This window comes from Sinocyclocheilus grahami, unplaced genomic scaffold (genome assembly GCF_001515645.1).
Source record: "Sinocyclocheilus grahami isolate Dianchi unplaced genomic scaffold, SAMN03320097.WGS_v1.1 scaffold256.1, whole genome shotgun sequence".
In the NCBI taxonomy this organism is placed as follows: domain Eukaryota; kingdom Metazoa; phylum Chordata; class Actinopteri; order Cypriniformes; family Cyprinidae; genus Sinocyclocheilus; species Sinocyclocheilus grahami.
This window is the reverse complement of record NW_015505435.1, coordinates 340,206-355,423: the sequence shown is the minus strand read 5'-3', so window position 1 is coordinate 355,423 and position 15,218 is coordinate 340,206.

Genomic DNA, 15,218 nt, shown 5'->3' with positions numbered 1-15,218 from the left:
TGGAAGACAGTGGCATAGCCGGTGCTTATCATAGAAGGGTAACGCGCTGTTGCAGCGTCAGCATGTATAGCAGTCAGTGACCTACATAGTGGCCAGTGTAAGCAACACCAGCAATTTGTATGAAAGACAGCAGCACAACCGGTGCTAGTCATAGAAGGGTAGCGCGCTGCGGTAGCGCCGGTTCCGGCAAATATAGCAGTAACTAATACCTGCATGGCAGCGGCAGAGCACTATGCACCGCATCGCACTGTGGCAGCGTCAGCATATATAGTGGTCAGTGAAGCGACACTATATAGCTGCATGAAAGACAGTGGCTCAGCCGGTGCTTATCATAAAAACCAACACACGGCCTCAGCGCCATGGTTAGTGTAAGCAACACTATATGAAAGACAGCGGCATAGCCGGTGAAAATCATATAAAAGCAACGCACGGCGGCAGCGCCATGTACATATCGGTTAGTGTAAGCAACACTAGTATGAAAGACAGCAGCACAGCCAGTGAATATCATAAAAAGCTTTGCAAGGCAGCAGCGCCGTAAGCAACACTAGTATGGAAAACAGCGGCACAGCCGGTGAAAATCATATAAAAGCAACGCAAGGTGGCAGCACCGGCATGTATATAGCTGTTTGTGTAAGCAACACTACTGTCTGTATGAAAGACAGCGGCACAGTAGGTGCTTATCAAAGAAGGACAGTGCAAGGCGGTAGCGCCAGTGTTGTATAAATAGCTGTCAGTGTAAACAACACTTAAAGAGGTACGAAAGACAGCAGCACTGCTGTGCATATCATAGAAGGCAACGAGCGGCGGCAGTGGTTTGTTTCAATGTATAGAGTGTAAATGGCACTACACGTCCTGATGAGTACAGCGGCACAGCACCGGTGAATATCATAGGAAGTCAGTGAGAGCGCCGGAGTTTACGGCAGTTAGTATAGACAAGCACTACACTCTGCTACTGAAAGCAACCGCTCAGCTGGTGTTTATAGGGTGATACGTTATAACCTCATGAAGGCTGAAGTATGCAACAACTTGCAGCTGGGTCGGGGGAGCTGTTTATATGATTAGTAAGCGACTGGAGTAATCTGCGATCTAGCAGGCAAAATGCTGCGCTGAGGCGGGGCACTGATATATGTTATGCGAGCAGCTGAAGCACTTTGGTTGGGATATGTTGTGCTTTGCACAATCCAGAACGCCACTGGTGGGGTGCTGTTTGTATCGTAAGCACATTCAGAGCCTTGGGGGCCAGCGGGACCTGTGTCAGCATATGAGCCCTGCTGCAAACCTCACGTTCAGCTTATAGCTCCACTACCATGAGGGGAGCATGAGAGCCAAGTTTGTTTCTTTATTTAGGTAAGCACTGCATATGACGAGTGCTATCTGAGGGCGGGAAGTCCTCACACTCATGGATGGATCAGCAGAACAGGAAGCACGTGAGCTCTGAGCCAGCATGAATTCTCCACTTAATACTTCGTGCTCCAAATCAGGATTTCGTTGCTTCTTCCTCAGCTACTTGGAGAGAGCAGTAGAAATGGGTGACTGAGCAAAGGCTAACCGATCCCGGAGAATTCTGATGCTCACTTTTTTAGCATCACAATGCGGGAAGTTAGGGCGCTCAGTGGCGGCTTCTGCATGGGCGCGGCCAGGCAGAAGACCCAAAGTTCGAGTCCGTCGGGGATCCCGATGGATCCCACGCAGATCGGGTAACGTAATTGATATCTTCAATCCATTCTCCACCAGAACGCATAAGGGATTAGCAAAGCGAATTCCACAATCCTCTTTGGCAATGAATCAACGGCGAAGACCTAAGCATTATAATGAAGGAGAAAGATTCTGATGAAATGCCACTCGGCGCCAATTATATAGGGCGCATTCCCGCCCCCCTTTTCGCGTGCTCGAGTGCCATTGGCCATTGCGATACAATGCCGTCAAGTGAATAAGGCTTCAGCATTTGAGGTGAAAGGTGTTTCCCCAATGCGATCAGCTAAAGCTGTACACAACGTCGAGAGACCCTCTCGAAAGGGAACACAGGGTTATAAAAAATTACATAAGAATAACCATTAGGAAGAGTTCTGTATACATTATTTTAGGTTATTTGAAAAATAACCACCCTCCAACGTTCTGGGAACATTATTTTATGGTTGCAAAAATAATAACCTAAAAATAACCATGAGGGAACGTTCTGTATAAGTTATTTTTAGGTTATTTTAAAAATAACCACCCTGCAAAGTTCTGGGAACATTATTTTATGGTTGCAAAATATAAAACCTAAAAAAAACGTTCCTAGTTATTTCATGGTTCTCAAAATAAAAAAAATAAAAAAATCAGTGGTCCAGTATATACTGTCTCTGGTAGGACATGTAACGTACTGTCTGTATTTTGGCAGTTCACATGTGAGATTTGCTTTATTAAAGTCCCAAGAATGATTATAATAGAGTCCGGGTGTTGTTGCTCTGTGTCTGTGATCTGATCAGCCAGCTGTTGTAGCGCCGCACTCCCGTGCGCTTGCGGTGGAATGTAAACACATAAGAGAATGAATGAGGAAAACTCACGCGAGTAAAACGGCTTAAAACGCTTGAACAGCACCTCTGCTCCAATGTTCAGCAAAACGTCTGAGTAATCAAAAACCGGTAGAAGATTGTGTGCAGTTCATCCCTGGCAAAACTTATTGTGTTTAAAAACAACAGACAAGAAAAACGAACAAAAAACATTAAAACAACTGGTGAGCTCCTCACCGAGGTCATAGTATGTGGCACCATCTTGATTCTTAGGATTAAAAAATATATATTTTCACTTTCTTCAAATTTCTTATTTGTAAGTCGCTTTGGATAAAAGCGTCTGCTAAATGACTAAAAGTAAAAGTAAAGTAAAGTAAAAGAAACAAACAAACAAATCAACTAAAACTACATTTGCTGTTTATGTTAGCCTTCAGCATGTATAAATATTGCAAGATTACTTTCGTAAAAAGAAAGTAGAACTATAATGAAAAGGAAAACTAGAGCAGTTCTGTTGGGAAGCAAATAGAGGTTCAGTGTCACTATGCCCTTTTTCAATCTCTCCTTTACCTCCCTCCCATTGAAATAAGAAATACCAATGCTCAAGTCCTTGAAGCCTAGAACTGCCTCTCTCTCTCTCTCTCTCTCTCTCTCTCGCTCTCTCTCTCTCTCTCTCACACACACCAACAAACCCCTTTCCATTTTACTATTTCCTGAAACCTCAATTTTTTGATTAGTGTGAAGAAACCAAAACGAGCATAGACTGAATTAGTCTTTAGGCCTATATACAATAAGTGTGCATACACGTGTAATAATCACAGACATTACCCGTGTAGCCAGGCAATCCTAGATCAAACTCTGACCTTCCTGGAAACACACATACACACGCACGCACGCACACACACACACACACACACACACACACACACACACACACACACACACACACACACAAACACACACATATATCCTGACCTTCCTGGAAACACACATACACACACACGCACGCACACACACACACACACACACACACACACACACACACACACACACACACACACACACACGTTTACTTAGCTTTCTAAAAGAGGACATTCCATTGACTTCTATTGTTTTTATATACAGCTAGTTATAAATACTACAACCTAACCTTAGCCCACACCCTAACCCTTACAGAAAACATTCTGAATTTTTACTATAAATTTTTTTTTGGACTTTGACTTTATTTATTTATGATTTAGCTCATTTTTGGGTTAAATAAATTCACACACACACACACACACACACACACACACACACACACACACACACACACACACACACACACACCAATACATACTCTCAGAGAGTATCCTCAATTCTATAATCACATCATATAATTGTGCATGAAGATATAGGTGTGTGTGTGTGTGTGGTTCAATATGGAGACAGCTGTTGCTTGTTGAAAGGCTAAGTCTTGCCTCTGGTGACTACCCTCGACCATTAACATGTTCACACACACACACACACACACACACACACACACATGCATGATTACTTAGCTATCTTATCTAGCTGACATTTTATACACAGCTGATTATAAACACAGATAATTATAAACTTTAATTAATGCAACATATTTTATTTTAGTGGATTGTTTATGCTCAGGGTTAGGTTTGTAGTTACATTAAAATAAAGTGACCATTATTATAAAAAAAAAAACATATGTGAGCCAAAGCACATTTTGTGACACCAGTGTGTATGCATAATTAACATCTGTGTGGAGTAATTTTCTCTTTATTAGCTTAGTTCACACCTGCAAAAGACCTTCATTTCTGATTGTTACATTTTCCTACTATGGCTAACGCACACACACACATTTATGTTTGTTTCACAATATCAGTGAGGACACCTCATAAACTTCCTTGTTTTCATATCATATTATATCCAAAAGCCTAACCTGACCCCTACCCTTAAACATAATCCTCATAGAAATGTAGACTTAAATACAAACATGATTTAATTTTTATAAACCAATTTATAAACCTTTTTAACTAGTGAGACCTGGCTCTCTAGTGGTGTTCAACAGGTTTCACAAGTATAGTCAAACCAGTACACACTCACACTTACCCTGATCTGACCCCGGTCAATAACAGTAGTAATGAAAAGGGAGACAGTATCATGGCTAAGCTATTAGACTAACATTGCATCAGATTATTTTAAATAGTGAGATCACTAAAAAAGTCTGTTAGTGGTGATCACCATCTGTCTGATGTGAACAGCTATGAGCAGCTTTAGAGGGACATACAGACCTTCTAAACACTCAGGAACCCACAGTCTGCTCTTTGGGCCTGCTCAAAGTGATTGACATAGAAAAAACATACATACATACAAACATACATATATTTAAACAATTATAACAAATAACAAGTTTTCACATAAAAACTTAGGTGCTCATAGCTGTTCACATCAGATCGATAGGTTAACACAGAGCCCTTGCAAAAGTGGCTGGACAACACAACCAAACAAGCCCAACAGATAATAAGTATGAGGATAATAAGTATGTAATATGTGGTGCTAGAACATTTTGATAAATGTCAGCATCGCAGCAGTTTAGCAAAATATGATCAAGCATCAGCATAGGCTATACAAACTATGAGAAGATTGACTGGCTGATTGATAACAATTGCTTTGACTTCATATAGCATACAGAGGTTTTTTGAAAGGTTTTCTGAATCTGGGCATAAAGCATTAGCTGATAACGTATCTTGTTGAATCCCAGTGTCATCTAATTCTGTCTTTGGGGTGTGCAAAGGAAATGATCTTTTTAATCACTAGGTTATTAAACATTCTAAAAGCGGGACATTTAAATGGAAATTGAAAAAGGAAATATTTTACCATGTTACCAATAAATAAGTAACCCTATTTATGTCTGTGTAGATACATCTTTACTAAGTAGAGGTTTGCGCATATGTATTAATTCACCTCTGGCGTCATCTACGGAGGAAAATATCTTATGCAGATGATTTCACCATCTGTACCAATGCATGCTTTATATGTAAGCAACAACAACAAAAAAAGCACGACCAATGTGAGGAAAATGTTGGTGTCTAATAAATATTTGTTTTACTATGTTAGTGACGATATCTCCATAGACTTTGTATCAGGTTCATGATATTTTCTATATTTTCCAAACCTGACCGCTGCCCCTGATCATAACCCTAAACAGAAACCTTTGCAAATCACTAGATTTATATATAAACCGATTTATATGATTTATATAATATGATTTGACCAATTTATAAGCTTTTTTGACTAGTAAGGTCCAACTATTTAGCGCCATCTTGCGACAAAAAACGTTTAACATGGACTAAAAATGCAGTGCTATTATAGGCCTAATAATTTCAACCATGTATGGTGAACACAAAACATTTCAGCATTCATTTTTTGTTGGGATATTTTTTTTCTGAATTTATTTTAAAGTCGAATTACAAACCATATTTGGAATACATTTCTCAGATCTTCCACCTGAGTTGTGAATCTACTGGTTGGCCACAATTTCACATTTATCACCACAGTTCACGTTTATCAAATATTTTACAAATTATTAGCAAATTTGACAATCTAAGTGTAATATTGTAATTAATTCATAATTCTGATCAGTGTGCCAATGCATAGGAAAATGTGTCCTGTGCTTCTCATTGTTCTTATTTTTTCCCCTTCTCCTCCATGATGATGACAGCCACAGCAGTGATGACTACTGTTATCATATATAATGACTAGTACAGTAACCATCTCTGCGATGCAGACAGAGCTCTGTGTCAAAATGTAATAAGTATAAGCACTGACATTGCTAACTCAGTTTCGTCTGGCAAAGGCCATTCAATAGTGAGAACAATCTAAGTTTGTCTTGTTAATCTTCCGATGAGACAGAAGTGCTGTTGAATATGACTTCAGCATACAAGAACAACAGACATCAAGACAAGACCTATAATTAAATTCTCCTTTAGACCATCTACAATTAAATTCTCCTTTAGACCATCTACAGTTGTTTAGAGCAGTGGTTCCCAACCCCTGGTCCTGGAGGCACCCCATCACTGCACATTTTGCATGTGTCCTTAATCAAACACACCTGATTCAGGTCATCAGCTCATTAGTAGATACTCCAACACCTGAAATTGGTGTGTCAGAAAAAGGAGACATGCAACATGTGCAGTGTTGGGGTGCCTCCAGGACCAGGGTTGGGAACCACTGGTTTAGAGCAGGGCTGCCCAAACTCGGTCCTGGAGGGCCGGTGTCCTGAAGAGTTTAGCTCCAACCCCAATTAAACACACCTGAACCAGCTAATCAAGCTCTTTTAAGCATACTAGAAACTTAAAGGCAGGTGTGTTGAGGCAAGTTGGAGCTAAACTCTGCAGGACACCGGCCCTCCAGGACCGAGTTTGGGCAGCCCTGGTTTAGAGCATCGAACATTGTGTTTAACATTAATAACATTAAGGAACATTATTACATTATATAATGCTTAGCAAGCTCACGGAGCACAATAACATCTAGCACATACTCTTCCCAATGTGCGCAGAGCATATGTAAATAAGTGACAAACATTGCAACATGAAAATTATATGAAAAAAACATCAATGGAACAAAATGCCTGCAGATGCCATGAGTTATAAATGAACTTTGACTAGTAACAGTGTTCAGAGACAAACGAGATACATTGGTGACCCAGATAGAGTGATGTTTTTGTGGGGGGCAGAGACTAGCTGATAAGAGCTCTGCAGGTGAACTTCACTCTCCTGCCCTGAAGAGGCGTGCTAGTGACTGATGCTTGAGGCTGTGATCTTTAGCATCCTTGTTAACATCCTTGCCTCCCAGGCTGGTTGACGTTGGTTCAAATTTGTGTCACAAAATTCAGCAGTTGATTTCGAACAGAGGCTGGAAAATATGGGTCTTACTGATCTTGACACCAAATCTTGTGCTTTCAGCATGTGCTGTCGGTCACTGTGACTTCACAACTCAGTGGTGTCATTTTAAGAATGTGACAGCATTGACTGAAAGCTATAAAGCTGTGCAAACCTCAAGTACCTCTGTGGTGAGTTCTTCAGTTCCACTGTTGTGCAATATTTTGAAGAAGTGAAGAATGGGGAAAATAGAGAAAACACTTTGACCAGCTTAAGTCCTACAAGTATGCAAAGAAAATACTGAACAGAGTGCTAATCTTCATTCAAAGCCCGAGAAGACCAAAACTATTTTTTTTTTACTCTTTATATAGTGAGAAGTGTCAGCAAACAGAAAGAGACAACACAGGTAAATGACGGTCACACAGAGTTTTATTAAGACTCAGGGAGAGGAGCATGTGATGATCACAGGTGAGAGAGAGGTGCAGGTAAGTTGATTTGAGACTTAGCTGAGCAGTAACTGGTGGTTTCTTTGTGGGGTGAGGCTGAGACAATAGCAGATGATGATGACAGACGATTGAGACCGATTCAACGATCAGATAGGTAAAACAGGTAAGTAGCCAGGTAAGTTGAAGCACACTAGTGAACAACAAGACCAGACACTGAGGTGGTGATGGGCTTTATACTCTGCTTGATGAGTGCAGACAGGTAAAGCTCATCAGAATTCTGGGGATTGTGAACGAGTGGGTGGAGCTGAAGGATCTAGCATTGCTGGTGACTCTGTGACAAGAAGAGTATACTGCATTAGTAAAACGTTTAAACCCCACCTTTTAAACTTCAACTGAGCAAGGTGACAGTGGCAAGGAACCAAAACTCCATCAGGTGCCAGTAATGAAGAAAAAACCTTGGGGGCTCTGTCAGAGGGCCAGTTTGCCTCTGGCCTAAATTAATAAACACAGTATGGTTTATGGTTCCAATGCTTCACAAGTCAGACTTTGCAGACTGATATTATAAATACTTTTGCATCCAGTTCAGGGCCGGTTCTAGACATTAGGAGGCCCCAGGCAAAATTCATGTTAGAGCCCATTGTTGTTAATATTTATTTTCTTTTATTTTCTTATTATCTGTTTTATGTATTTATTTGTTTATTTTCTTCTACATTATATCTGGTATATCAATGTGTCTCTTTTAAAGTAATCCCTCCCTGTATGTCTGTAGAAACATGTAGAGATACTTATTTGTTCCAATAATAAATAAATTAATTAAAAAATTAAAGAAAGAGCTGCACTCTAGATATCCGTTCCTTCAGAATATTCAAGACTCCTGAGACACAAGTTGACTATCGCATGCTTGTGACTTGATCTTCTACTGAATTTTCACCATTAGTAATAATGAACATGCTCAGTTGTCTTGAATAATCTGTCTGGTCTTTAGTTCATCAATAAAATAAATTACAAAAGCTGCATATTTTTACTTATACAGTACAAAAGTTTGGACACATTACTATTTTTAATGTTTTTGAATAAAGTCTCTTATGCTCATCAAACCTGGGTTTATTTGATCAAAAATACAGAAAAAACAATAATATTGTGAAGTAGTATTACAATTTAAAATAACGGTTTTCTATTTTACTATATTTTAAAATATATTTCTGTGATCAAAGCTGAATTTTCATCAGCCATTACTCCAGTCTTCAGTGTCACATTATCCTACATAAATCATTCCAATATGCTGATTTATTATCAATGTTAGAAACAGTGCTTAATGTTTATTTTATAACCCGTGATACTTTTTTCAGGATTTGTTGATTATTAAGAAGCTGTTTAAAACATGTTAGTAATGGGTCCAAACTTTTGACTGGCAATGTATGTACATATTAAATCAAACTTTATCTTTATTTTTTTGTTTGATGAAGATGTTATTGTTGTTGTTTTTATTATTTTGCTGTTTTATTCAATTTATTCACAATTCCAGAATGACACTTCAGTAGATGAACATCAGTGCTTTTATCATTATTTTCCTAGCTGCGTATATGGGCAGGATTTCCCCCTACAATTTTTAATCAATACTGACTACAGATACTGTCATATTAATACCAATGATATGTTCTGAGTTTACCAATTCTGTGGCTTTATTTTGATGAAGCAGCTGACCACCGTGCCCACCTTCACCTGTCTTTGCCGTCCATCATGTCCTTCATTGCTGCAGTCAGATTGGAATCTGATCATGGATGGGAAAGAGCCTTACTGAACCCTGTGGAGCTTGTTTCAACAGCAAGCACTCCTGTGCGTGAAGCAGTGCGAGCCTTTGGAATGCTGAAAACATTCTGGCGCTCTATTTTCTTCAAGGCCTTAAAGGTAAGCCCTGCCTTCGTGCCTGAGGTTGTTGCGTGCTACGTGCAGTCTCAGTCTTCTCAATGGGAACATCATTGAGCCAGATAATGAGAAAGACCATGATGACACCCCCCTGAACCACACAACGTTGAATTAAGAGTAGTCTCCATAAGCATGACTACCTGTAAAATATTTAAACGGAGTAAAACATTTTACAATTCATGTTGTCAGCTTTCCATTTCTTGCCAAATTTCATTTCATGTTTACAATTACATGCTAATTTTTGTTGTAGCTTTATTACTTTTGTAGTGGGCTAAAAACCACTGAACTGGTAAGCAAAAGGTTGCTGATTCGCAAACACTATTGTGTCCTTGAGCAAGGCTCGTTTCTCCAGGTTGCTCCAGCGGATTGGGGATCCCTGTAGTAAAAGCACTGTAAGTCACTTTGGATAAAAGCTTCATGGCATTGTTTGATAATGCTATTGAAGCTTCTGAAAGTCAGGCTCAATTGTATGAACAGAAACCAGCAGGACAAACTTGACCACCTCGGTGTCTTTTTCTATATGCTCTCGTTGGCTCTGAGCTCACTGAGAATGAAGAGACCACAGCAAGATTTGGCCCAGATGAGGCAGTAAGGGCAGGTGGAGGGATGGAGGGTCTCATAGATCATTTCCAGGATGCTGCTGTGGAGTTCTCCATCCTCAGTGCTCACAGTCTGCGGACATTTCAGATCCTACAAAAATGCACAAACACAATACAAAAGCAGTCATTTTAACAGCACAATGTTATTTGATTTTTGTATTAGAACTAACAAAATTATCTTTATAATTTTGATTCAGGTTTCCCCCTTTTTTTCACAAATGCCGCCGGCACCTTGCCTTGCAGGTCCTGCTCCACCACAAAAGATCTGCAGCAAAGGCACATAAATCAAGAATAAGAAAAGTGCTGTAATAGCTCTCTTTGAAATTACAATAATTAAAATAAATTACAACTTAAGATTTAAAAAGATGTTTTTATTCATGTCTGTAGTATACTCACTCAAAGCCTTTGATGGCAGCATTCTTTCATCAGACACTGCACCGGATAAGTACACCTGTGTCTCATCTGTCCTTGTAACATCCAGACAAGATTCAAGTTTCCTCTGTGATTTATGTGCTCAATGCTACATTTGCACGTTGAGGTAGTGGCTGATGAGGTAGTCGGCTTGCTTAGTTGGGGACACTTGACTGATTGCACAGACACTATTGGACAAGAGCTGAACTGGATGATGACATCACTGAATCATCAATGAACTGACTTCAGCTGGAAAAAATTACTCTTTGTTATTGTCTTCTTGCATCATTGACCAACTATTTTCTTGTTTGACACTGTAAAGCTGCTTTGACAATCAGTATTGTATAAAGCACTATACAAATAATACAAATAACTAATTAGAAAATAGTTTGTTTACTCTACAGTAGTTCAACAAATGCAAATTTAACACAAGGAACCTGTCAGACTTTGTTCCGTGTTTTGTTCCGTGTTTTGCTCTCCATGTGCCCTCCTTGCCCATATTTGGTTAGTTTCCTGTTCCTGTCCTGATTATGTTGATTTAATTCCAGGTGTTCCCCATTTATTTCCATTGATCCCAAGTGTGTCTAGTCGTCCCCTCGTTTTGTCATGTGTTTAAATAGTGTTCCCTGTTTTTATTTCAGCTTCCGGTATTGTTCATCTCTACCTGTGCTTCGTGAGTTTTCCTTGTTTCCTTATTGTAATTAAACTTCTCTGGATTGATGTACTCCTCGTCTTGCTCCGTACTCCACTCAGTAGTGCAACCGTGACAGAACCGTGTTTATGATTTATAATACTGACATTTGAAAACTCCCTCATCGCTGTTCTCTGCCCTGTTCGATTATGACGTATCCTCTCCCGTGTCTTCCTGGGATAGAAAAGTATCTATCGATGAGCACTTCAGAATCTGGGCTAAATCGGTAGGACATCTGGGGATTTCTCGCCTATTTTTTTTTATGAATACTGAGGTTTCGGACAAACTAATCTCTTCATCTACTGTTTTCAACTACTATATAGTAGGTAAGCTGGCAAATTCGGATTCAACTTAAGTATACATATGTCCAAATCTCGTGAGAATTAGTACACAATGCAGGTAATTCTCGCCTACTCTTTTATGAATACTATGGATTCGGACATACTTATTCTTCACCTACTGATTTTTGCCTACTATATAGTAGGGAAGTATGCGGTTTTGGACGCAGCCTCCGAGTTGGAAAAAGGATCAACCCTCTCCTAAAAATGACTTTGGTGTAGCTAATAACCTTCTCAATGGCACACACAAAGCCATTTGACTTTCAACCGTGATCAGCTGTCGTCATTTTGATTAGCTCAGCATGAAAAGAGCTTTCCTGGAGCATTTCAGTCCTCGGTAGTGCAACTGAAGCAAACAATCAACTATAGGTGGCAAGGCACTGTCAAAAGATCTCCGGATAAAGTTGTGGACAGGCACAAGTCAGGAGATGGATACAAAAAAATTAATAAAATTAAATAAAAAATTAAAAGGCTTTATCAATACCTTGAAGCACAGTGAAGTCTATTAAGAAGGGGAAGGTATTTGGTCCAACACATACCCTCCCTGCATCAGGACGTCACTCCAAACTGGATGAAAGAGCCGGAGGAAACTGGTCAGAGAGGCGACCAAGATGCCTACAGCAACTCTGAAGCAGTTACAGGAATTTATGACAAAGAGTGGTCATTGTGTGCATGTGACAATATCACAAATTCTCCACAAATCTGGCTTGTATGCAAGAAAAAGCCACTCCTCAAGAAAGGCCACATGCAATCATGACCGCGCTTTGCCAAAATGCACCTTGAAGATTCTGAGGCCACATAGAAAAGGTGTCATGGTCAGATGAGACAAAATTAAATTATTTGACCTCAACACCAAACGATATGTCTGGCGGAAATCTAATACAGCTCACCATCTAAATAACAGCATTCCTGCAGTAAAGCATGGAGGTGGTAATATCCTGTTATGGGGTCTTTCTCTACAGCAGGGACTGGAGCACTTGTCAGAATAGAAGTGAAAATGGATGGGGCAAAATACCATCAAATTCTTGAGGAAAATCTGCTGCCCTGTGCCAGAAAGTTGTCAATGGGAAGAAGGTTTACAGTCCAACATGACAATGACCCAAATGTAAGAAAAAGTGATTAGGACGTTGAAGATCTCGATGAAGATGTTTATTTCAGCATAGCAGTGACAAAGTACATGTAGTACCTTGGGTTCAACGGAGTCAGAATGAACCTCGAGCATCCTACGCTCAAACATTTTATACTCTATTACGTTCATCTTCCCGCTAGACATGTAAATGAAGTTTCATCTTAAATGTAAATTGCGGATAACAATGAAAGTAATAGCCTGCCGTTCCCACATCTTTGGTAGTCTTTCAGGTGGAAACAACCAAATGTTAAGGTGATAGGATAATCTAGAATCCCTAGCAATTATATTCAAGTACCCTTTTGGTCAGCAGATGGTTCTTGATGGCCTACTGCCGCTCCCACACTATAGGTGACAAAGTAACGTTCAGGAGATACTATTTACATATTATTGACATCGGAAAGAATTATCTCTGATAATTAAGCTCTTTGTAGAGAAAGGAGAATAGTCTACTTGGAGTGGAAGTTTGGTCGAGGCAGACTATAATTTCTTACACAAAGCACACAGCAAAACTGCCCACACAGTGGTTGAAGGAGAAGAAGGTGAATGTCCTTGCCTGGCCTAGTCAGAGCCCAGACTTAAAACCCATTGACGCTCACCATCAAATTTAAATGAACTTTTTTCCTGGATGTCAGTAGACGAGAGTCTTCAATACCCGGAGTTTAGTACGCTGGCATTTGTGAGAACAAATCCTAATTATTTTTTGGATTTGCTACAACATAATAAATGTTGTTTTGTATAATATAATACATAGATAATTTTTTTTAAATTGTATACCACTGGTAGCTGTGGTATTTTTGCATATATGTGTTTTCAGTTGGTAAATTGAAGAATATTTATCTATTTGTTTGTTTGTTTTAATGAAAATCGTGGTAGGCAGATTGCGAAAACGCTGCCCCTATCCACCTTTTTCTTCAACGCGAAAGTTAGCCTATGGGTGAGACTTCCGTTTCATTAGCCGCTATAGGTAAATAACGAGAAGAATAACAAAATGCAATAAACGGTAAAACTGTTTGCACTACAAACCAGTGTGTTCATAATTAAGATCATACGTTAAAATAATATGGTAAGACACACAAAGTTTAAATGCAAGCAGCAAAACGAACTGTTTTGTACAGCTAAAAATAGCTGGATGGATGAGACCGGAAGCCAGACCCATAGAATCTACAAATGGCCGCGCCCATTTTTACTGCAAGAAAAAGATGGATAGCAGAACTCTCCCGGATGTCGTTTACTACATCTCCCAGCATTCCTAGTGGTTCTTTGAAAAGTGGAAGTTCAATACACAGTTGCAGTGGATTATGGTGTGTTCAAGTCATGTCGGATAGATCGTATTTACGAGTTGAACGCACATGAACGCCACCACAAAGTCGTTATTACGAGTGGGAAACTCAAAATTTTCTTTAAGCCCCGAGTTTCCGAGTTAGGGGCGTGTCAATGAGAAACATGGTGGAATCGATGGATGCAACGTCTGTAGTTGATGGTAAATTTTTGTTTAAATTGATAGTTTGTCCTATAAAATTAAATTGGTCATGTTCTTGTTACGCAGCTGAATCCAAGTAAAAAAATGCAGACCCTGTTGTATTTTCTTGTAGTTTATTAAAAGAAGGTACACCGCCATCTTGTGCCGACTAAACTGACTTGAACGCACCTGACGTCGTAATTACGACTTGTAAGTACGAACGTCCCACGAGGACTTGAACGCAGCATTATGTACTATAAGCAGTGAAGCAGAGACTATTGAGCATGTACTTCTACATTGTGCAGTATCTTGTAGTGATTAGTTTCTCAGAAGGACTCGGCAATAAAGTAGAAATAAAAGGAAGAATTAAAGAACACATGAATAAAAAGTGGCAGGAAATGTGGGACAAGGATTTAAAGGGCAGACACCTATATAATATCCAAAAACAAGTTGGCAAAGGGAGAGTATGCTTTAACAATAGAAAAGAAGACATAATAATTACTCGACTTCGAATAGGACATTCTGGTTTAAATCATTCATTATTCACAATAGGGAAACATCAGTCAGGATTATGTACTACATGCAGTGAAGCAGAGACTATTGAGCATGTACTTCTACATTGTGCAGTATATACAAAAGAAAGAGAGGAGTTATTTAAGAAACTGAGAAACATAGGAGTACTCACCATCTACCCCACTCACCATCATGGACAGCACTGTGACTGCAGTGGAGTCATTCAGGTTCCTGGGCACCACAATCTCTCAGGACCTGAAGTGGGACACTCACATTGACTCCATTGTGAAAAAGGCCCAGCAGAGGTTGTACTTCCTTCGCCAGCTGAGGAAGTTCA